Genomic DNA, 25,976 nt, shown 5'->3' with positions numbered 1-25,976 from the left:
GTATTTTAATATTTGAATGGTATAAGCACCGATGGTGGGGATAAAATGTTCAGAGAGCTACTGGTACGTTTATAGTTTCTGTAGGAACAAAGATTTAATCAGAGAGTATATACCAAGCAGGAATTGACACACTGGCTTGAATAAAAGAAAAAGAAAAAAGATAAGAACAATACCCCATGTAGGTCTTATGTGGTATATAGTACCTTGGGTAGGCACTAGGATTTCACTCTTTATGAACAGCATCTTAATGAAAAAACCTCATTTGAAAACAAATCATCGGCGACTTAAGTCTCTGCTGAGGTAACTATTTAAGAAAATAGAATGAAGAGGGATGTAAATAGGAAAACTACTCTGAAAAAAACTGAAAAGCTGCTGAGAGCAGATGGTGTCCGACTGAATCTTATATATTTATAGACTTAAAAATAAAAAGCATGCTTAGGAAATTATTCACCGGAGAATAAATTACAGTTAAAAACAACAGGATCTATGTTAACATTGCAATTTAAAAAATGCAAACATGGCTGGGCACATAATATATTCTTTAAATCACAGTTTATGTATGAGGGTTCTGTTTCACCGTGCCAAAAGAAAAGCAGTATCTTCCAGTGATATGGATGATTTATTAAATTTCCTCCATGCTTAAAACAGAGACGCACAAAAGAGATTATGTAGATTATCACAGGTTTCTTGGCCAATTGGCTGTTTAATGGAAAGTCTCTTGACCATCTGGATCAGTGATCTGATAAATGGGAGAGGCATTGGCGTCTGTCTTTCCTACAGTGAAGAATCTTATACTTGTTGTTCAGCCAGCATTACAAGTAGAGACTCCATTTACAGAAAGAGAAAAACGTTGGCTGCAAAAATGACTATGGCATTGTAGAAATAATGGGAAAAAATTCTAGAGCATGATTCCAACATAATATATGCATCCAAGGTATTGCAAAGAAGGGCAATAATAGAGACTAATTAGACGTAGCCACTAGAGCATAACAAAACAGTGGCACCAGAGAAGCAGACACAAATGGAGGACACAGAAGTGGAAGGGTCTATTTTCTCCTGACAAATACCTCAATTTCTACTATTAATAGGGGTTTTACTAATGTGGGGTGTATGAAACTTCCTCCTGCTTTTTTAAAATTATTATTGTTGTAACCAGACTGTGAAGTCCAGTATATTTTAGTGTGCCAGGATGACTTTCCTGAAGGATTGTTCATTCCAAGTCTCAGAAATTCTGTATTAGCAGGGACTGTTAATATAATATAAACTGGGACAGGGACCATCTTCTCAGTCTGTGTTTGTACAGCGCCTAGCACAATGGGATCCCGGCCATTGACTGGAGCTCCTCAGTATATTTATTTGTATTGGAGTAATATGATTGTAGGTCCACAGTATTTAAGAGGATGGCACACTATACTATCTAAAAAAGTAAAAGCAGCAAAGAATCCTGTGGCACCTTATAGACTAACTGACGTTTTGCAGCATGAGCTTTCGTGGCTGAATACCCACTTCTTCGGATGCAAGAAGTGGGTATTCACCCACGAAAGCTCATGCTGCAAAACGTCAGTTAGTCTATAAGGTGCCACAGGATTCTTTGCTGCTTTTACAGATCCAGACTAACACGGCTACCCCTCTGATACTATCTAAAAAAGTGTCCATGTTAAAACTTAAAGGGCCCAGTCCTGTAGCCCTTCACACCTTCACAGGCCTAGTAAAATCAAAGTTTGAGTGTTCTTTGCCATTAGAATCCTAATTGCTAGTGAAAACATTTATCGTTTTAAAAATTTTTTAAAGCTATTAACTAAAAAGATTCATTTAATTGCAATTTTGGGAACCCCTGGTGCTGGGAGTTACTGAGCCACTGGATTCTAGGGATACTTTCAACAGACTTAAAAATAGATTTCATAAGATTCATTTTTTAACCAATAAAAACTTATTTCAGAATCTAATGACTATCTGGAACCTATTTCAAGGAAGAGAACAAAAACAGACTGCAGCAGCTCAAAAAGTTCTCAGACCCTCTTACACTGAAATGTTGCTTACCATTGCAGTTGTTCATGAGATCAGTTAACCACAAGGAAAGCATTGACTTCATCTTCATTTTAATGAGCACTTTTAGTTTAACTGCTTTTTGATGTTTTACCATATTTTTTCCTCATTAAAAAGATGAATTTGCTTAGTTGTCACAGTAGCCAGTATATAAAAACACATCACAAAAAGTTAATATACAGAAGTTAGGTACATTTAATGCTCTGAAGACAGCTTCAGAGAGCCTTTTTAAAAAAAAAAAATCCCTGATAATAGCAATTCATGTAAACATGTTAACTGAGGTCTTCATATCTCTTCTTTTATGCAACAATATATTACAATTTGCTGGGGTATAATTTATTAGTTTGAGCAGGTACTTCTATCTAGTTTATTTGAAATCACCTTGTTTATAAACAACACCGTTTTATATTAATACCCCTTTACAGAATGCTGGAAGAGACTCACATTCCTGCTCCTAGCCAATTCACTTGAAAAGTAACCTACATCGATCCATGCTGCAGTGTATTTAGTAGCTTATATTATTTTAAAGTCTTGAAGTTCTGATTAAGGATCTGATCTTAGCGGGGCAGATGAGAAACCCGTCTTCATCCTCCACTACAAGAGTAGGTTGCTTATGGGCAATAGAATTTCTTGCCACTGGGTACTGTGGTCAATTCAGTTTCCCTAACCACCACTAAAAAGATATCCTCAACTTCCACATCCCGTTCTCTTGTAGCTCACCCTACAAAGCTGCATTGACTGCACAGAACCCTGGACCCTCTTGCAGAGCTATGACGATGTACCAGGCATCAATGCCTTCACAAAGCCATTTTACAAGGATCATTGTGTGGTTCCCCACCACCCCCAGATGATTCATCACTGCTGCTGCTGCTACCTACATACCAAAGACAGGTGATGATTATGTTCCTTTTCTTTTTGAGCAACACTGCACATTGTCCTGCACCAGGCAATGCCACTCGCATATGTTCTGCAGGAACTTCATTACCTAAATTCCAGGGCAAAGTCCAGAAGACTATGGTTAAATTCTTCTCCATAACCCAGGAGCCTGGTTCCTGACCACCAATACCTGCTTGACTTTAAATTAGTATCCCTTTGGAGTCACTTTTCCTCACATCTTAATCCATTACTTTCACACGTTACAGCATCCATTTCTCTGCTTTCTCTTTTTTACACTTCTCTCTAGGGAAAGGGAAAACAGCATCTTCCATAGCTCCTTGCAGGATTAAGTCATGGAATTCTGAAATGTTTGATATGGGCCCAATATTCAAGTGTATAATCCTGTGGTATGTAGATTCCTTGAAGTGAGCAGGACCACCCACATAATTAATGATTACTTGTGTTAAGTAAGGGTCTCATCCTGCCAAGCCTGGCATCGTACAGTCATGATCAAAACAGAAATGTGTGACCTTTTCCTCATCTCAGATTTAGATGAAGTTTAATGGGCAATATAAAAGTAGTAATTGTAATCTTTAAAAAAAATCTCAGGGTTTTTTGTATTAATTTAAGACCTTTTAATACACACAAATGTCTCATGTTCTTTCAGAAGTTCCAAAAGTAGCTGATAATCCGTTTTAAAAAATTATTCCCATTTTCATCATGTATTGGACTGTAATTATAATCAATACCTACTGATACTATGTAAATTCATCAGTGACACAAAAGGTTTCTAAGTATTTAATATGAAAACTACACTGAATCAAGGCAAAAGCTCCTTTATTTTCAGATTGGAATTGGATATTCTCCTGACCCATTTTAACCCTAATGAAGTTTAAAGCAGCCAATATCCAATTAAATAATATCTATATATCTAGCTCTATTCCTATGTCTATAATTAATTACATTCCTGTTTGCATTACTTCAGAGTATACTTGTAAGCCTTCACCCTTGGGCTGATAAACAGTCATGCCAAAGAATTTAAACAATCAAGAATGCCAAATTTGTTACATCTTGACATCTGATTAACTGGAAAATAGAAAATATGAATTACAGTCCTACAATAGTAACTTTTTCCTTTGCATCTTGTCTAGCAAAAGGAGTATAAATCCTAATTTTTTCCCTGAAATCCATAAATCCATTTTTACTGTGTTTTAAATATCATGATCACTTGATGCAATTTATATAAATGGTGGCAGTGTTAAAGAATAAACTGATTTATTGTTTATTTACTGCAGAAATAATAGGCAAGTAGTGTAGCAAACCTCTAAAGATCAATCATATTATATTTGACAGCTCAACTATCAACTTTGTGGCTTTCCCCTGCAATTTACCACGGCCACAATATTATTTCTGTTCATAGCATGACACCTTTTCAAAAACATCTCTACACCACATAAACAGATGGTAAATGCATTATAGACAAATTACTGGACTGATATTCCTTGTGTGGGTGGAAATTTTCATAATTGGTTTTCATCAGTCTAATAGCAATTGCTTTAGGTTAGAACTTAATCATACACTATAATTTTATACAGAGAATAAGTTTCTGACAGAACAATTAGATTTCATTTCTTAAGATCCTGAGCTTCAGACTAGTTAAAGGCTGAAATTGTTCATTTTGTAAACATGCTCACAGTTTAAATATAATCTGTAAAACACAACATTTATCAGATATGGGAGGAGGAGACTTAATTAGCATACATTTTGTAATTTTATTGGTATGCCAATAAGATTCTTTTTTCTGGGTTATTAAAAAATAGAGCCTAATCCAAACCCACTGTAGCCATTAGGAGTCTGTAGACAGACTACAGTGCACTTTAGATCAGGCCCACATTGTAGAAATGCATTATATAACAATGTTCTCATGAATGATTGCTCTGGTTCAGTTTAGTAAAATATCTGATTCCTTATAAAAGCGTTATTTCAAAAGTTGAAAATAATGTTTGAAGTTTCAACAAGATCATTTTCCTCTCCACTATTTCTCATTTCTAACTGCAGTTTGCCCAGAACTAGAAGCGTAAGCAGGACCAGTTCAAGCAAATATGATTAACTCCCCGTGAAAGACATTCATCTTGGACCACAGGTTCAGCGTGCAAGCTTCCACTCACACAGGGCTATTGTGATGAAAGTATAAGTTGTCCAAAACTGATGCAATTGTGATTGCAGAGTATGAATACATAGTTAGGATAATACCACTAGCATTTATGGATCCCCATCATCTGAGGGCTTTTCTGGCAAGTATCTCTCCTTGCACAAGATGTCAATGATTTTAGTTCCAAAGTTACCTATATTCCACACAAATATGGTGTCTAAACACTAGAATTTATTTAAAATGTATCACATTATAAAATCATGGAACAGAGATTCTAGAAGAAACAAGGTGGGTTAGGTAATATCTTTTATTAATATATTCTCTTGGTGAAAGATGAGCTTTCAAGTTTCATAGAGTTCTTCTTCAGACCTGAAAACTTGTCTTTTTCACCTACAGAAGTTGGTCCAGTAAAAGATTTACTTCACCCACCTTGTCTCTCTCATATCCTGGGACCAACATGGCTACAATAACACTGAAAACATTATAGAAGTAATCATTTACAGGCAAAGAATGAAGCCTGCTGCATTTGAAGTTTATTTGCATCTCTCATTTTGGGTCTTTTCAATGTATTTTGCCGTACGTTTGGGAATCAGCCGGTAGAGAGGCAAGCCTGAGGCCTGCCTCCAACAACAGGCTTAGGAGCATTGTTTCAAGCAGCTCTGAGAGCAAGTAGTGAAATATCACGAGAAGGTCTGTTCTTATGATATTTTTTGATCCAAATGTAAGCATATGAGTGTGGTAAATAATGAAATAAACCCTGTTTTGTCTAGATTTCTATTCAGTTTTCCAAAGTCAAGAGCTCAAAAGAGTTCTGATTAATTATCTAAATGTGTGGGTGGTTATCCCCAAACAAACTCCAAAAATCTTCTCATCAAATGTCTCAGTGTTCCATGTGCCAGTGCCTAGCTTGCTCCTAGGAGATGCTGACAACTCTGCTCCCACAGACTTCAATCAGGAATCAAAGATGCTCAGCACCTTGCAGTATCAAGCCCTAAATTATAGAACCATTTAAATTACTTATGTGTCCCTCCATGAAGGTTGCAACTCCTCACATCTTAACATCATTGCATGTGATCACAGACATAATGAAAACATAAGAATCTATCAAACAAGTAGTGAGAAAAAAAATCTGTTACTGAGGGCTTCTCTGGAGCGAGTTAAAAGGCCTTCAATTCACTTTGTAGTTGCTAAAATAATTTGGTAGCAAGGGGAAAAATATAACACCTTTATCTGGTATTCACTCCCTCCTGAATAAAATGATGGTAATGAGATACATTCATTTTTATATATGGGTATGCAAATCACATATTTGGGGAAATAGTTATTTAAACTAAAAAGAGGCATTCCATTGTGTGTATGAATTTGAGATAAAGTGAGAATTGATATTTATCTAATACCATGATACTGCAGTGAACTCTGCCGACATGGAACCCCAAACACTTCAAAGGACTTTGGTACGGGCCTTGGTACAGGCCTCATTGTAGGATCAGAGTGTAAATCAAGACACATTTCAAATCTGACACCAATTCTTGTCTATATTGGCAACCTGGAGAATGCTTATTGCAGTTAAATTCTTGTGTCCATGCAGAAACATGTCTGGTAACATTTATCCCATTTACACTCTAATTCTTTGAATCCACAAAGAAATATGTTACTGTAACTTTAATAAAATAATTCTGCTTTTAAGGTTCAGTCATTAAAAAAAAGACATGAATACGAAACCACCGTGGTTAAAAGTCAATATTTGCCAACACTTACCACATAGTGTGATCTGAGATACCAATTTCTCTCCGACTAAGGAAATAACTGTTGTATCTCATATCACAATAAATGGAAGAACTAAGTTTCATAATTCATTCACCAGTCAATCCTATTCCCCAGCTCATATGTCTGAGAATCTCTTACATATTTAAGATCCAATTCAGAAAATTACTCAGGCACATTTATAACTTTCTGCACGAATAGTCCAATTCAACTTACATTAAACATGTAGCTAATATTTTGTTGAAATGAGGCCTTTATGTGTACAGAAATAAAAATGGCAAGAGAGTAGTAGATATAGAGAAGAGAAAACAAGTAAAATGGATGGGAGCAACAGACTAAAATGTAGTTGTTTGAGTAAGCCATGGTAAATACATTTGTTTACTGATATTTGTTAAAAGAATATACCTTCTTTCTATTGTACTATCATTCTGGGGGGACAATATTTAGTAGTTGCTCTAAAAATATCAGCATTTGCCACCAATTTCCATGCATTGGTATCTGAGATTGGTATAAGGCAAAAGTATGGTAGAGGAGGTGAAGACTATGTAGTAGTGAATGGCAAATATCTTTGTTTCTGCAGAACAATACATACTGAAAATATAGGCAGATATTATTGGTCGTAGGTGGTGATACTGTATGCATTAATAAAGAATAGATTAAGTTGTTGCAACACCACTGATTCAGGTCACCATAGCTTTGACTCTACACACTATTGATTTCTAGAGCATAGTTTCTGAAGAAACCACATCCTTAGAACAGGGACTTTCTGACTCTCATTTTTACCATCTTTAAGGGGCAGAATCTATAATTAGCATGGGGCAGAATTTTCAAGAACCCAGAATCTGAACAAAATTTCAGATTGGGTCAATAAAAACATTTTGACTGGATAACTGATTTTTGGGTCAATTTTTACTTCTTTATTTCCTAACCTTTTAATAAAATTAACTAAATTTTCAAAATAAAGTGTTACAAAATGAAAAATAAAATGTTTGTTTTTAAAAACTGTTCAAACAGGACATTTGACAAATTAAAAATCAGAAAAAAATTGAATTGGTAGATTCATCAACCCTTACCCATGAACGGTTTTGTTCAGTCAAGATTTTCTGATGAAAAATGTTTTGTCAGAAAATTCCTGAGCATCTCCAACTTAAATGATGACTCATTCCCTTGATTGAGAATGACTAGGTTTGAGTAATGGATATTGGGGGAGTAGGTGGTGGTAAACTAGATATAGAAATATTTGAAGAGATACCTGGTAATGCAGAATCTGCTTATTTCTAGACTAGAAAATAAAAGGTTTATCTTTCAAGTAATACATGCACTAAAATACAGTGGACATCTATAGTGAAGTAATTTTATTCCCACCACTAACATATTCCAAGAAAAACTTCATTATAACACTGGAAAACAAGATATTTCAGTTTGCACATTCAAAGTCTTCAAATTATTTTAATGCATTGCATTCTACTTTCATAATAGTTTTACTTTAGCTAAGTTCCTTATAAGCTGGACCAAGTACATTGCTACGTAGTCTGCATTCTGTCAAAAGCTAGTCTTTTATGAGGATTTGTATTTAGTCAAAATGTTTTAGAAGGAACTCTGACTTTAGGCCAAGTGAACCATTTTTGGTTATCCAGTATTCAAAAAAATCCATTGAATTATAAATTAATTAATGTGACGCAGACTGTAATAAAAAAAAAAAGCATTATGCCCCATTATACTGGTTTGGAATTGGCTCAGCCAATAAGCCAGTTTCTCAATAGCCATTCAGAATGCAAATCCTTGTACTCTAGCTGAAGGCCATTATTAGCTGGAGCGCACGACATTAAATAAGCACAGTGATTATACAAAGTCTTCTGTTCTGATTGGTTAATGCTTTCAAAACTCTCCACCCAGAAATGCACAGTTGCCTTAGCTTTTGACCCCATCCATATATTATCATCACATTAAACCCCAGATGTTAAATAAAATCTAGATGCAGATGGCAGCGCTGCCTTATTAAGCTTGTCCAATACTTCCCATTATAAAACCTGACTTTCAGCTGCTTATAACTGCCAAATTTTAACCATTAACACTTTTATGTCTCCAGTGTCTGCCTCAAGATTTGTTTTTTATTATTATTTTATGTTTAAAACAAAATGGTTCAGATGATTCCAAGAGAAAGGTTAGGGAAAATTTGTTGCTCATATTAAAACATTCTCATGACCTTTTCTCTGAGAAACTCCAGCACCCCTGTTTTGGAGCAAGGACTTGAAATTTGGAAGGGAGATTCGCTTTGGGTCAGAAATGTGGCTTTTCCTGTAAAAATCCATCCAAATATTTGTGAAAGTCAGTGGTAAAGTGATCCATTGCCTTCTACTGCTGGTCCAGAAAGCTCTAGTAGGTTATCATCATTCTTCAGTTACTCTGTTGGCTCAAATGGCAGAAGCAGTGGATTTAAAGGGTCCAGCAGTGCTGATGATAACCTATGTGTGTCAAAATGATACCACATGATGGCATTTTATTTTTTCCCCATTTTTTTAACCTAGGAAATTACAAACTGTTAGAAGAACATTATTAAGTTTGCAAATTGAAGCTCTCAAAAGTTGGGAAATCACAGAATTATGATTAACCAGTTCCTCTTTTTACTCCTCTTCTACTTGTCACTAGTCTGCTCTGTATCAGCTACCTGCTTATTTCTTCAGCAAAAATATATATTCTCTGTTTCTCTCTCGCACACGTGCACAAAATCTACATTAAAAGAACACTGTAGTTTTTAAAAAGTATCTGATCATTTAATTAGAGGCTATATCAGAGTACACAAAGGGGACAAATTAAGTTTGCATAGTCTTGTTCTGGGCACATGGAAGAGTAGTTCAGAGGTCAGTAGGTAATCATAAGAAAGGACTTCAAAATAGCTAGAAAATCACATGGAGAAAGCTTTTGTAATTTTGCTATTTAATAAATACATTTTTCACTGGGAAAATATAGTCAGTGATTTTTTTTTTCCAGATTTTCCCTTCTCAAGAAAAGTTCAAAAGAAAACAATATTTTCTGTTCCCTTCAAAACCTTAATGACCTGATCAGCATTAAAGCAGAAATACACTTCAAATGCATGGAATGTGTGACAGTTGGATATGCTGATCTATGGATAGAAGAGCATATGAGGTTGCTGTTAAGGTTTTGCATTAGTATGCAAATTGGATTAAGCTGGGATAGGTATTTCTTTTTGGTATATGGAAGTGAAAGCCTGATGAGGTGTGTTATCAACAGCACTGTAGGCAATAAGGTGGAAAGGAATGCCTAGCCAAGATCCCCTTAACTTCTACTTCCCCATGAGTTTAAAGTTTTAAGTGGATGGAGCATGGCACAATGTAATGTTCTTGCTACTAGATATAATTTGCTTATTTTATTGCTACATAATAAAATGAAGCATCCTCATATTAGCAAAGTAAGTGCTTTTTAGTCCTACAGTTTAAAACTGTTTTATGTTTATTAATACCTATTTGCCTATTTTGCTGAAATAGCTTAGGACAGTAGTTCTCTGTGCTGAAGATTCAAATGCTACTTCATCTTCAAGTGAAAGCTGAGAAGGCTTCCACTTCATTTCTGAATGGTTACAAGAGATCCTCCAACAGAAACAATATCTGCTATGCATTTGTCTTGTGAAAATCCAATCAATTAGTTAAATTGATCATAAGAGAATATCTGGGAGGGTTCCTCAACTTCAGTTCATTCTTAAAATTTATTCTCAACTCCAGATGCAATTATTTCCAATTCACAAGTCAGTCCTTCTACTTCAGAAACAGGGGAGGCTCTACAAAGTAGGCTGCCCCAAGCAGCGCGGAGCGCTGCGCCGCCCTTCCCCCCCAGTCCCGCCCTCTTCCCTCTTCCCGCGGCCGGCATCCTGGGGGGGCGGCATTTTCCCGTGGAGCTCCTCGCCATGCCCGCCCGCGGGGTCCACAGCGGGCCGACGGGAGCGGACCTGCGCAGCAGTCATGCCTGCGGAGCTCACAACGACCGCCGCAGAGACGACCGCCGCGCAGGGCAGGCACGCGGTCCGTCCCCCGCCTGCTCCGGCTCGCTGGTGCCTGAGTTCAGAAACTATGCCAGGCTTTAAAAGGGGCAACAAACATGTGCAAGCTCACACACAGAGTGCAGTTGTATTTCCAAAAGCTCCATATTCCCCATTCCTTCCTTTTAAATTACCAATTTGTATGTTAAGGAAACCTACGTTACCATTTCGGTCAAAGATGTCTGTCAGGAAGAGTGGCTGTCTCCTGTCCCTTTGGCTCCCCATTTACCGTCACAATGAGTATTTCTAAAGTAGCATTTGCATTCTTAGACTAAGAACCAGATCCTTCGCCTTGCTCTGCTACCTGTGTCACTCAGGAGGTGAAAATGGCATGGAAAATGCACCATCAGTTCCCTGCTGCATATATTCCAATGTCAGAGTCCCCAGTAGGCAAAGCAATAGTGGTGCTGACTCATATCCTTCACTACATCCCTGGCTCAGGAAGCAGCCTGGGGAATGGAGCTGTGTGTCAGGGCATACAGAGGAAGTGGCAGAGAACAAAGGTGCTCCACCAAACTCCAGCTGGTGCATGGCCCCTTAAGCTAGCACTGTAGCTAGCAGACAAAATCCCTAGGGCCTTACAACATTGTGGGTTTCTAACTCCTCTATACTAATTCTAGTTCTTTCACTAAATGTAAAGCAAACATTTAATTAGTAAATGACATTTACAAAATAAATTTGCTGTGTGATGGTCCACGTTACTAACCAACAAACTAAAAGGAAGTTTGCTGCTACAATATTGCAATACCATATTGTACTAGTCTACCCTTATATTTTCCTCAAATGCCTTCTAAGTGTGCATACAAAGCATTATGCTAACTCAGCTGAAATTGGATGATCCAGTGGATCCTACTGAATTTATTTTGAGGAAAATCTAATACTCACATGAAACACATTGAGGACTATTATCCAAAATGATCTCTTCAGGCAAACAACATGTAGCAATTATATTCCATAAGGCCTCAATAGTCTTATCAGCAGTACAGTTATATGTACAGTGGGTTAAAAATGATAAAATGCTATTTTTCTACAGAAAGGTTTCAGGGGAAAGGTTTCTAAGGTCCAGGATGGATATACAAGAGAGTGGGATTCCCTGTTTTGAAATCATGAGCCACACTGATATTGGCTATTATGGAAACTTTCAAAAAAATAAAGCTAAAAATAAAATCATTTTCATCCTGGATAGGAATTGTCTTTTGAAACCTTAATTTGTCACAAAACAGAATTTTCTTCTGGCCAGCCCCAGTTGGATGTATATCTTCTATCAACCTGGAATAAGCAACAGCTGCAATTGAGTATTTCTCCAAAAAAAAATTATTAAGATTAAGGTATTTTACAAGAATAAAAGGCTTAGAAAGATACCACTGAGTACACATTTCTCTTTCAATATTTGCATTGTAGACTACACTTAGCCAAAAGTAGCTTTTAGCTAAGCTTTATAATTGTCATTATTCCTTGGCAAAGTTATTGTACTCCAACAAGCATTCCAGCTTGCAAACTTTTGGGTATTGCTGCTCATACCTCATAGTAAAGAATAATTGTTTACTGACAACATTTTTTTTCTGGAAAAATAAATGGTGTCATTTCTTACCTGCTATATGAATTTGGCCAACCAGAATGAGTAGATTGCATTTTCCCCCATCAAAAGAGATCTCTCAAGTTCTATGGCTCTTTATTTTGCAGAAGTGGGAAACTTAATGGGTTGGATCCTCTGATGGTATAAATTGGCATAGTTCCTTTGAGGTCACTGAAGCTATGTTGATTTACATCTAATGAAGATCTGGCCTGTGGCTCCAGAATGAATACCTCTTGATCAATCTGAGACTAATTTCTCTCACCTTTTATTAATGTTCTTGATGTGTATGGTAAGGAATTATCATTTCAATCTTTGCATATACCACAATGTTCCTGATATAATATTTCTAACACACACAAAAATCCTAAAACAAACATTTAAAATTAGATGTTTCAGGCCTTTATGCATAATAGACAAAAAGAGCAAGACTGTTTTTACTCTGACAGGTCACCTTTAAACATCTTTAAAGGGTTAGATGATAAAGCCGTACATGGCACATACCCAGTAATACATAGTTGAAATGAACATATTTGTTATTTTTAATGTATTCTGCTTTAGTTTAACTAAATGCTGAATGAAACGGGGTGGCCTTAGTTTTAGTTACCAAGTGATTAAAAACACAAATCTCAGAGACCTAACTAAAATATGTTTACCATTAAAATGAACCTTTACATCTTTATACTATTTAAGTTGCTAAATTCTCCATTTGTTATTTCCAATATAGAGAATTCCCTGATGTATTGTGTTACTTGAACACTTACTCATAACAAAAAAAATGAGACAAATTAAATATTGATGTTCACTGTAGTATAGTCACAATATTTCACAGGCTTTCACCAAATAAGCAATGTGACTAGTTGCCTGTACATTCATTGCTGATGAAAAAGTTATTTTTCTTCTCACTCTAGAGGAAATCAGACAGGTCGTTTTAGCTCTATTTAGCTGATACAAAACCATTTTCCTTTTCAGAAGTAAATAGTCATGGAATGCAATAGAACAGTTGACAAATTTTGTTGTTGTTGTTTTAAAGACAAAGACTTTTTTTGTTCAATACTGAACCATGTTATAAGGAGGGCTGTCAATGAATTGCAGTTAACTCAAGTGATTAACCCAAAAGAAATTGACTAGATTAAAAAAAATTAATTGTAGTTTTAATCGCCCTGTAAAACAACAATAATAGAATACCAATTTTTTTATGTATTATAAATAGGTTGGATGTTTTTCTAGATTTTCAAATATATTGACTTCAATTACAAAACAGAATACAAAGTGTACAATGCTCACTTTATATTTTTGAATATAAATATCTGCACTATGAAAAAGATAAAAGAAACGGTATTCTTCAATTCACCTCATACAAGTACTATAGTGCAATCTCTCTAATGTCAAAGTGCAACTTATAAATGTAGATTTTTTTAAATACCTACATTCAAAACCAAAATAAAGTAAAACTTTGGGCTTAGAATCAAGTCCACTAAGCCCTACTTCTTGTTCAGCCAATCACTAAGACAAACAAGTTTGTTTACATTTATGGGAGATAATGCTGCCTGCTTCTTATTTACAATGTCACCTGAAAGTGAGAACAGGCATTTGCTTGGCACTGTTGTAGGTGGCGTTGCAAGGTATCGACGTGCCAAATATGCTAAACATTTGTATGCTCCTTCATGCTGCGACTTGTACCTTTTAAAAATCCTTTTTACAGTGCAAATATTTGTAATAAAAAATAATTAGGGATGTCAATTAATCACAGTTAACACATGCAATTAACAAAACAAATTAATGGTTTTTTTAAAAAAAAATGAGTATTAATTGCACACCAGAGTTCCATGCTTGAGGGGTGTGTGGGGGGATTAGGCTGAGGTCAGGGTGCCCCTACCCCCATACCCAGTTGCCATTGCTCTGAGGCTTGGGAACACGGGGAGCCTGTCTCCTGCTGCTGGGCTCAGCAGCAAATGCTGCGAAAAGCAGCTGCTGCTGGCTGAAAACGCATTCAGGGTTCTGAGTGCTCTGCTTAAAGAGACAGCACTCCCCCAACACACATGCACACACCACACTTCTAGCCCAATACCAAAAATTGAAATGGTATTCTATTATTAACAGTGGGATTAAAACTGCTATTAATCATGACTTTTTAAATCTCAATAATTTTTTTTAATTGTTTAGCATCCCTAGTTATAAATATGCTTGTGAACTTGTTTTAAAAATACTATATGCTTATTGAACTGCTTTGTGAATAGCAAAAACTGGGTTTTTCCATCTGTTTTTAAATGATTTTTCCTAAGAGTCCCCTTTCTTTACTACAAAGCCAAAATAACAAAGAAGCTTGTTATTATTGTATTACAATAGTGCCTAGAAACCTCAGTCAAGATGCCCATTTATGGTAGCTGCTGTCCACACACACAGAAAAAAATCTGTTCTTTACTTACAGTAGCATCCACTACTCTAGAGATGCTTTCCAAACTCTGAAGAAGGATAATCCCCGACCAGGGGAATTTATGTAAGGGCAGAAAAGTAGTTAGGGGGTCATAGAATGGAAATAATAGGCAAATCATATAAAATCAGTGTTGTTCATTGTAAGCAGCATGGATCTTTAAACGGTTTTAAATATGGACATGGTATAGACTTTGCAGATGAGCTCAGACAGTTCATCCCACATATGAGAGGGTTCATAGAAGAAGGCATGGAAGTAAATGCATGACAAATGGATGGACAGGGCTGGGGAAGATATTTAGTATTCTGATTTTCCTAAACCACATAGTTTGAAACAAGTTTGAAAGGTTTACATTATGAGAACAGTCAAGTACAACACCAAACAGAAGAAAAGAGATACATCCCCCTTAACATAATTATGAATGGAATGAATCACAGTCAGAATGAGTGGGTTTCAAATAGTATGGTATTTTTTTTAAAAGATTGAGGGAACTTTAGGTAGGTAAACTGTTCTCTGAATTTATGAACAATGACAAAGGGCCTGATCTTCTGAGGTACTGAATACCTACTACTCCATTGGAAGGCAATGGGGACCACAGATTCTTAGCACCTCTGAAAAACAAAAAAATCAGACCCAAACTCGAGTGACCAGAGGATACCAAATATACTGCAAAATGCTGCCATTTTGGATGACCAATTTCTAGGCTGTTGTATCCCTTGCAAGTGGTGCTTAAAAACTTAGAAGAAATTTTACTTATTTTGATCATCTCAGAACTGTGAAATTTGAAAAGATGGCTCATATACACACGGAAATTAATTGTGTATGAATTGATGCTGAAAGGTATGTCACAGTTCAGGGAAACTGCACCTATATTTCCTCCAGCAAGAGCACCCACTCTTAGACTTCTGGCTGCCCTGGCCCTCACCTCTCCCTTCTGGTTCCCCACATCTCTCTTCCTTCTGACCAGGGTATCTCCAAGCTGAACCAGTCATTGCCTTCACTCCAGCTTGTGAATGAGGTAGTGAGTCTTGCTGTTGGATAGACTTTGGCTTGCAAAGGCCACAGGTTTCTGTTTGCCCTCAGCTTCCTGGTACAGGACTGCTCCCAGGCCCTCCAAGCTGGCATCCATGTGGAAGATAAAATGCTTGCTTGGGTCAGCAAACACTAGGACTAGAGCATGAGTTAGGCAATTAATGATTTATCAAAAAGTCTTTTCACATCTCTTATTCCATTGCAGTCCAAAGAGTTCTAAGGTGACTTAGTGTCTCTTCTCGGGAATTTCCAGGACCTCCCCTTACCTTTGGTCTTAGATTTGCTCTTGATGGGCTGGTATCCCTTAAGATCATTCAGAGGCTTTACAATGGTAGCATAATTATTCAAACCTGGATAGTAACCACTAAATCCAAGAAAGGTCTTGCACTCTCTGTAATTACCTGGGAGTGGCCATCTGTCAGATCAGTACTCACATTCTTTTGAGATACAATGTGATCCACATACTTCACCAACATTCTGCAGAGCTGTATTGAAGAGACAGCATGTAAAGCAGTGCCTGACACTGGATATCAAGTGACTATTATGTTTCAGTCCTTCTACCAACAGATTACATTGACCCTCAACTGAACATCACTTTGCTAAGCAGAGGACAGAGATACCAAACCAGACAGTTCTCGGCTTGCAAAGGCCACAAGTTTCTATTTGCCCTCAGCTCTCTGATATACGACTGCTCCCAAACCCTCCAAGCTGACACCCATATGGAGGTACATATGTAATATGTGCTCTAACTACAAAAGTGTTTGTACCTTGTGGTGTGGACTCTGCCTAAAGAGACCTAGACACCATTTGACCCTTCCCCTCTCCACTGTTTGAGGACAGAGATGAATAGACTCAACTGAGAGTCTCTGTTTTGTTAAGTGGTCACTAGAGTTGAAATCACCGATAACTAGGTCTAGCTGCTGAGCCTTAGACTTGGTGTGGGACAGAGTTACAGTGAAGAAGAAAAAACACACTGCCCACCCTTCCCCACTATCTGCTGAAATCACTGAGAGCAGGGTTAACTGGTGGAACCTCAGAATGTGACATCAGAGAGAATGGTGATGCCAGCGGCACCAGAGCCAATAACAGCAGCAGAGTGAATGGCGTCAGCAGCAGCCAGCCGCACAAGCGTGAACAGTGGCAACTGTGAGTCAGTTGCAGAGGTGGCAGCAGCAGCCGAGGCTTTGCTTGACTCCTCCCCTCCCTGTCCCTGGAGTGGAACGAGAACTCAGTTGAATGCATTTCTGAACTCCGGGCCTTTGCTGACCAAGAAGTGGGGTACAGTGCAGGGAAGAGTGCAATGGCAGGTTAAAGGAACATTTGCTGGCCTTTCCTACCACAAGATGAGAAACTGAGACAAAGGCCACTGCCCAAAATACTCTGGGGTGGGTATTTGCTCATCGTTACATGCTTTTGAATTGTGGTTGGGGTGTTTTTACAAATTACTGGTGGGTTCCTTTTTATTTAAAAATTTTATTTTGTTATACAAAGACTCATTGCTTGTGAGTGGGGAAGTATTGCCTTTTAGAGGTGCCGGGGGAACGGGTGGTAAAATGTTCCCAGATTACTGGGTAGATGCTCAAGATGGTTCTTCTTTGTATTTTTTAAGAGGAACCCCTAGCCTAGATATTCAATGTGGCCCTTGATACTGCCAACTCCACCTCGCAGAAGGGTTACAATTAATGTCTGTCAGATGGAAAAAGAAACTATTCCCGCTTCAAATTAAACATAAAAGGGGAACTGTGTGCACAATTTATATCCGTACAAACAGTTATGCATTCACACCTGCCTTTGGGCTATTTACTGCACTCCTCAGCCCAAGTGAAATCTGCACTATTTGGCCCATTTAATACAATTAGACAGCTACATATTGGGAGGTTTAAACTCATTTGGGGATAGTAGCGTATAGAAATATCACCAAGATTCAGATAATGTAAATCATAGAACCAGAGGCTCCAGAACTAACATTGAGCACTTGAGGAAACTTTTTTTTTAACCTCCAAGACAAGACAGGAGTTGCAGATTATCCAAAGTCCTTTAAATAAATATTTGAATGCAAACTTTCTCCTCAAACTTTCAACTTTTAGAGTGTTATTGTTGCCATGTTTCACACTCTTTCATCTAATCCTTTCCAAAATGTCATTTGTCTGAACAAACAATTAGTTTAAACAACAAGTAGACAACGAGATACAGGTATGTTTCAAAGCCCACTGAAGTCAAAAGGAGTTTTTCCATCGACTTTAATGGCCTTTGGGTCAGGGCATTCTACAGTAGATTTTCTTATTCTTCTTACTGTAAAAAAGTTTATGGGAAATTATTGTTTTTTTAACAGAAGCCCCTTTGTCCCCACTGAAGATTAAGTGATCTCTTCATGGAGGTATATATGTAGTAAGTACTCTGTGATATATAAGCAGGTAGTTTTCACCTGGGAGAACCAGGTTCCATTCCTTGCTCCAATGAATACTTAATAATTAATATGAAGTGGAATAGCTTCAATGGGAGAGAGACAGAACTAGAATACCCATTATTCAATGATTAGGGCATATGGTGGGAAGTGAAAGACCTTGGGTCAAGTCCCTGCTCTCAATCAGGCAGAAGAGTACTCTAACCACAGGTCTGTTGATGGTGTGGAGTGCATGAGGCAACATAATCATGGATTAGGCATGCTCTGAGAACACCTAGGAGATTGGGCTCCACCGATTCAATAGACTGGGGAACACCTAATCTGAGGATCCTGCTGGGATAAGGCACCAAGCAGATTGTGGCATCAGGATTTTACAGCATTATGCATGTCCACAAGCAGAACCTTAGGTGCCTAAGGAATTTAGGCACTTCCAGGGTTAGAGGGTCTAAATTTTGTACTTCGGTGCCTAAAATGGCAGTTAGGTGGCTAAATCCCTTTGTGAGTCTAGCCTTCAATGTACCAAAATCCAGTATGTTATTAGTAATTTATATATTACTAAGGCTATATTTCTCAGTACAATATTTTACCCAGTAATACTTTTTGTAAGCCTATGCTCAGAAATATTGTTTTTGCAATATTTAGTGTACTGGAGTGCATTACAGATGAATGTGTTTACAAAGCATTTCAACAAGGTTTTTATTCAAAAGTGGTCCACAAGGTTTAGAAGGAAAAAATCTCATTGCCAATATTCTTTCAAGAAAAGATTTACACAGGTTGTTCATTACAAATCCTCTGCATTTCAAGAGCAAATTATTAATAGAGCTTTTTTTAAACTAACAAAAATCATGCAAATATTCTGCTCATGCCAATTCAAAAATCTTATAATTATTTGAAACTCACTATTGCTCTAGGGTTAAAAAAAGCAATAAAAGGTAGACAGATTGTACACACACACAGTGTCTACTGAGATAGACATGATGTGTGGTAATTAAAGTTAGGAATATGGAAGAGCCTCTAAAAATAATTTTCAGGCAAAAGCTGGGCAGGATTGAGCAGCTATATGAACAGGGGGTTGGGTGAAGGAAGAAGGAGGGTAGAACAGTTACTAAGAAAGACAGAAGAAAGTCAAAATCCAGGAAGGAATTACAATATTGCATCTCAACGTACACATGCAATATTTTGTAAAGATCTTGGATTCAATTCACCCATTAATGCAAACATTGACAGATAATTCTGAAGTCAGTACAGTGACACACTAGCTGCTGGAGAGTATTATGGTTTAATTATACTGGTTTAACAATAGGACTTGTGTAGTTTGAGATGCTCAGTGATTTTATTTACTTATGTTCATAATGGTGTTTTGAAAAGTGGAGGATCTTGGTAATTAAACAATGGAAATGCTGCTGTGGTGTTTTATGGAAGTTATCCTTCGGTTGCCTCACGTCCCCATTCTCTTCCATAAACTGGTCTTCCCTGTCAGACTACATCTCCCATAACACACTATTTTCCCGCTCCAGGAAAGGAGAATATGATAAATTATGGGAGAAGCAGTCTGGCTACGGAGCCCACTCTAAAGAGCAGTGCAGCAGCATTTCCAAATCAAAATATGTTGAGTTTTGGCTGATTTTTGGTTTTTCTATTCAAATTTCTACTGGGGGGAGAAACTTAATTTTTCTGGAAAAAAATAAAATCTTTATTTAGATCTAGATCTACCTACCAGATAGATACAAATTTCACCTGTTTTTGATTTGCATGGAGATATTAGTGTGTATATTGCCTTGAGACTCTTTCAAAGCTTCTAGATGTAGAAATTTAACAGACTTGTTAGGTAACGTCCTCCTACCACACTGTCAATGCAGGATAGGATTTTCCATATAGCAAAGAGCTGACTGAAAGCTGAATCAGTCGCAATTATAAAATATGTCAGAGAAAGAGTGGTAGACACTTAACAGGAGTGGTGGAAGTGATAGTAATGTTGAATCAGAACATGCATAAACCATCATTTTTTTAAAGTAACTTCTATGTACACAATTATCATGTTGCTCCCTGCTTGAGATCTCTGAATGCACTTCTAACAGGGGGGAGTCAAAAGTTTTGATGTAATCAACACATTCCAAAATAAGGTTTTGACATAGTCAAGTCAGCATTTTATGATGGAAAATTCTGCAGAAAGTTTTTGACCCACTATTGGGATTATTGGGTGTGTGGCAAAGTACCTGCTTCTCCGCAGCTGGCTCAGTCCAGAGACACAGAGACACAGGCTTGGGCAAAGCAAAGTCCTTCCAGGTCATGCAGGGTCTGGCTGATCCTTTTCTCAGTCAGTCCCTTGCTCTGTTTTTCTCCCCTTCTGGGGACAGAGTGGAGTCTTCCTTGCTGGAAGAATTTAGAGTCTTGTTGCACCTACTCACTAGCAGCCTCTCTACTTCTCTCACTCCCCCTCTGCTTCCCTGCCAGGGAGGGTTTAAAAAGGTCTCCAGCAATTGGGGTCAGCTGACCCTAATTAGTTCCCTCATAACCCCTGTTCCAGCTGAACCTTATTTCTCCATGGCTATCTCTCCTCAGTGGATAGGGAGAGGCCTTTTAACCTCTCTGGGACTAATTACTATCCCTCCCTTGGTAGCTATTTGTCCTGGGTTTGCCACAGGTGTTATTCTGAGTACTTAAAAGACAGGATGGGCTCAGGAATAATTTTTAATGGTTTCACCTTTTGACCTCGATGTAGGTTACTTTGTGGTGAAGTGTTGACGTGAAAAAAGCCTTCAGTACAGCTTTTACAAATTTATGAGTCAATGGTTCAATTCAGCTGGCTTGTCAGGTACTACAATTAGTAATTAAATCAAGTTATAATGAACAACTTAAGGAAAGCAGGTTTACAGGAAAGTTAAGGGGAGAAGCCACTTCCTGGAGTTAAGCCATTTAGTTAAGTGTCTGTTAAAGGCAGAGGCTGTTACGTGTCTTGGTTTTAAATAGGATTTCCTCCTCTGGTTGCTTCCTCCGGTTAAGATTCACCTGTTCACAGAAATTACATCAAAATTTTGTTTATCTAGTCTAATTCTCCTCCTCACTAAAACAATGCCTCCATCTCTCTGGTTATGTCACACAGATATCGAATGATTTATAAAATTCCACATTTAGAGTAGCTTTAAAATGACACTGGTTTAACCAGGGATCTCACAGTTTAAACAGACTGAATGGATTAGTGTGTACAGTAACGCCTCACTTAAAGTTGTCCCGGTTAACATTGTTATGTTGCTGATCAATTAGGGAACATGCTAGTTTAAAGTTGTGCAATGCTCCCTTCGAACATCTTTGGCAGCCGCCTGCTTTGTCCACTGCTTGCAGGAAGAGCAGCCCGTTGCAGCTAGCTGGTGGGGGCTTGTAATCAGGGTGGACTAGCAGCCTCCCATCAGCTCCCTGTTCCCCTAAGTTCCCTGTGCTGCAGCTGCCCAGCAGGCTAGCAATTGCGGGCATTGAGCTGTCCCTCCCACACCGCCATGTGCTGCTCCTGCCCTCTGCCTTGGAGCTGCTCCCAAAGACTCCTGCTTGCTGGGTGGGGGCTAATGTCAGGATGTCCCCCTTCCCCCTGCTCCTGCACCCCACTTACCCCATTTCTATAGAGCAGGGGGTACACACGACAGGGTTCAGGACTGAGGGAGCTTCCAGGCAGCAGCTGTGGTCTCAGCAAACTGATCTAATTAACAAGTCAGTGTACTTAAGACTGGGGTCAGTTACTTAAAGGGAAAATGTGCATCTCTCACTCTCAGACACACTGTGTGTTGTGTCTCTGTCGCTGTCTGCTATGCTCTCTCCCCTTCCTCCCTGCCTGCTGCCTTGTAGAGTGAGGCTACATTAACAACCAGTTAACCTTTGAGGGCTCTGCCAAATGCTAGTTCATCATTTAGCAGTAAGGCATTCCCTGGGAAATATCCCACCCTCTGACTTCACCACTTCAACCCAGCTTCACAATCATCATTGCTGTGTACCAGTATTAAATTGTTTGTTTAAAACTTATATAGAGAGAGAGTGAGTGTGAGTGTGTGTGTGTACATAGATAGATACACAGTATAGATAGTCTTTTGTCTGGTGAAAAAAAATTCCCTGGAACTTAACCCCCGCATTTACATTAAATCTTATGGGGAAATTGGATTCGCTTAGCATCGTTTCGCTTAAAGTCGCATTTTTCAGGAACATAACTATAACGTTAAGTGAGGAGTTACTGTACTTTGGGGAACAGTGGGTGACACACAGAAACAGACAAATGAGCAATGAGCAATTGAGAGTCCTCCAATTACTCTACAGAAAGATTTTTACACTGTCTCAAAGTTTGTAGCTCACACAATTGGTCTTAGTTTAGAACTAGGTTGATATTTACAAGTATCTTTATTGATGATCAGTTGTAGCTTGCAGCTTCTTCACATGCAGGGGGAAAAGCTTGGTCTTCTCTCCCTCTCTCTCATTTGCGTACTTCAGGCTTGGGTTAACTAGTGGACAGTGTCTTTTCCCTCTCCTCTGGATGGCCAGTCTAGTGAGGAAAGGATACAACTTGAGGTGTGGTGATGCGAGAGAGGCCCAATCTTCTTTCCTCATGGATAGCTTATTTTGTAGGGCTTAGTGACTCCTCCACATTATCCCAGGGACTCTCTTGTCCAGTTAGGGATTCCAACATGTTGGCTATAGTTCAACATGAACCAATGACATCTTGAAGCCACAGTGAAGATTTCAGTTTAGTGGTTAGATGTCTTGCCCCAATTTGTTGGTAACCACAAACATACTTCTCTCAAAAACAGGATTCAAGAAGGTCTTATGTGATAAGGAACTAGTAGACACACTTCTGATTAAGCCTAAGGCATAAAGGTCTTAGTTGTTTAATTATATTTAATGATTATTCAGCATTTGCAAATCCACCCATTCACACAGCCTCATGACAAATTAAGTTATGACAGTGGGAAAATAACTCTAAGAGGTGGAAGCAGAGTTAAGGGCAAATGAGTGACATACCCTAATAGCTTTTTGCTTACAAGCAAAAAAAGAAAAGAAAAAGAAGTTTTAGACATCTTTTAGCAATGCTAACTTTCATTAAACATGCACCCAACCAAAGTTACTCAGGCCTAAATCCAAATATGGCTTATGTTCCCTACACCAAATTATGATATTTCAGAGAACATGTGAACCAACAGGAACCATGTGTAACAGTCAGGACAACTGCACCTGTTCTCCTCCTCTGTAGAGAAGCAAGGGCACCCACTCTAGGCTTCCAACTCCCCAGCTATTGCCTCACTTGTCTCTCTCCCCCTTCTGCCCAGGGTATTTCCAGGCTGCAGAGTTTTCCCTGACTATACTGTGATTTTCTGGGCAAAAACACAGGCTATCTCCCGCTTTGCTTCTCTCCTGAGAAACAGTACACAGTGTGGTTGCTACTATTCTCAGTTACCACACAGCTGTTTCTAAGCAAGCAAATTTATTCTTAAGGTAGAAACATTAAAAAACAGAAAAAACATACAAACATGCTTATAAGTTTACTAGAGATCACCCCCTCATTTCAACAAGACTTCTGACTGGTGATAAGTCCTTCAAGCCCTACATAGGGATGTTCCCTGTGGTCATAAGTTCCTTACAGCTTCAGCTCAGAACAAGCACTCAGTCTTATGACACTTCAGTAGGACAACATCCTTCCAGCCTTTTCTTAATATTTGGGACCACCTTGGATCAGAAATCCAGTCTGCTGGCTGGATCAGAAAGGAGGCCATCACCCAGTTTAAAACTATGATATTTATCTAAAGACTCTGTCAGTTGTTCCCTGGACAATCCAACAGGAATGAGCATATGCAAACCTCTCCAGGTGGTGGTGTTTCTCTGGAGATGTTACAAACTCAGGGAATTTACCTAAGCACACCCTGCTGTTTTCCTATTTATCCTTCCCATGGAAATACATACAATCCGTCAATAAACACAGACAATTGCATTTTCATTATGATAGCCTTATTAAATAGAGTTTAACATCTTTACTCGGTTCAACCAGATTTGTCCAGGATATTGCAGGATATTATAATATCTGTGACATCTTGCTGAAGACAAAGAAATGGGACACAAAGATAACTTTCCTTTCCTGACAGGTTCTGCAGGAATACAAGCGATCACTTCAGAATGTGCTTACTGCAACTGAATACAGTACATCTTTATCTTGCCATCAGGAAGAAAAGGTGACAAGGCTCCTTTAAGGATCACTAACTGCATTTGGTTTGTGAGGGAAAGAAAAGGTGGACATACCTGAACAGAGCCAAGAGATGTTGGGTGGCAGGGACTGGAAGTGGCCAGACCAGCTGGCCCACCAGGAAGGGGATTTATACCCCATGCATTCCAGAAGGAAATCCTTTGTCAGTCACTGGTCAGATGCACCCCTTCTCCCTTGTATGTGATCAGAGTAGGTCCAGGTTTTTATGATCTGCTGTGGGCTTTTGCTAATTACTTTTTTTTTTTTCCTTTTAGAGCTGGAAGAATTTTTCCCCCTCATTGCAGGGATAGCTGAGATGAGGAAAAGTGGGGTGAGTTTTTCTGCCTTCCCCACAGCCAGTCAGGGACCCAGTGGGGTAGGTAAGGAGATTAGGGCAACATTCACAAATCAGTTGGTATCAGATGTGGCAGCTGTCCAGTACAGGTACTTGTTCTAGAAGGGATACTGATCCATCATAAACAGGATTGGAAGTGGATATAGGGGAAGGCATCCCTTAAAGAATCAAGGGAAAAGGAGACTTAGATGATCTGCATGATAGGATTTATTAACAAGTATTCCCAGATATGTTAAGTGAATAAAGTTGCACCCTAATTAAACAATGCCCATTGCATCTTGTCTTTCTTCTTGCATGGCCCATACAGTGACTTTACATATAAAAGATCTGTTAGTGACACCAAGATTGGCTATGCAAAATGGTATGATGGCATACTTTGGCTATGTAATCTCCCACCAACCATATCATTTCAAGTAACAATTTACATTCAGTGGCAGCAGGGCACAGTGAAAAAGCTTTGATACTCACTACCAAAAAGAAGGAGAACAGGGAAATTAAATTAAGCCATTCTCAGCTTTCAAAAAAGAAGTACATGCATAGATAAAATATCCAGGTTCAAAAGAAGGGTCAGGCTTCAGGACACTCCCTCCCTTATAAAAGTACAATACTCTAGTGCCTGAAACATTACAGCTGTTGAGAGTGTTACTACACACATTCAGGGTATTAGCATAGATTATTATAATATTTTAATAAGAATTTTATAGAGGAGATCAAATCATTCATCCCTACTCCAAGGCAGTATAACAAAACCCTAAAATTCTATTTCCTACATCCTTTTCCAACAATTCACCATATGTGTGCTTTTTCACATTCCAATTACAGAAAGAGCATTCAATCAACACAAACAAAATGGAATGGCATAGCCTTCTCTCACACACAGCTTGTTAGTGTTAGAATACCAAGATTAGCTTGAACAAAAATGCATCATGTATTATTTATTTTTCCATTTTAATTGCCAGCTACCCTGAAACATTGCTAATAAATACAGCTAGATATAAACAGAAGTAATTAAAAACATGGATGCTTTATGCTGCTAGCAATGTGACATGCAACATGGGCAACTACGGAAACATTT

The 25,976-nt window shown here is 38.3% G+C and overlaps 1 long non-coding RNA gene across 4 annotated transcripts in view; it reads right to left on the bottom strand.

Moving 5' to 3' along the window:
* The window catches only part of LOC120381694, a 57,931-nt gene extending 33,195 nt beyond the window's left edge, over positions 1–24,736 (bottom strand). For 3 of the 4 annotated variants that reach the window (XR_005588137.1, XR_005588139.1, XR_005588135.1), the window contains exons 1-2: positions 24,603–24,736; positions 22,708–22,857 (exon numbers count right to left, since the gene is read on the bottom strand). This is a non-coding gene — a long non-coding RNA (uncharacterized LOC120381694). The remainder of the gene's footprint in view (positions 1–22,707; positions 22,858–24,602) is intronic. The other variant, XR_005588136.1, reaches the window with a different exon arrangement.
* Positions 24,737–25,976: the final 1,240 nt, after the last annotated feature.

The sequence above is a fragment of the Mauremys reevesii genome, linkage group 1 (assembly GCF_016161935.1).
Source record: "Mauremys reevesii isolate NIE-2019 linkage group 1, ASM1616193v1, whole genome shotgun sequence".
Lineage (NCBI taxonomy): Eukaryota > Metazoa > Chordata > Testudines > Geoemydidae > Mauremys > Mauremys reevesii.
Note: the sequence above shows the minus strand (reverse complement) of the source record. Positions and strands in the feature narration are given on the sequence as shown.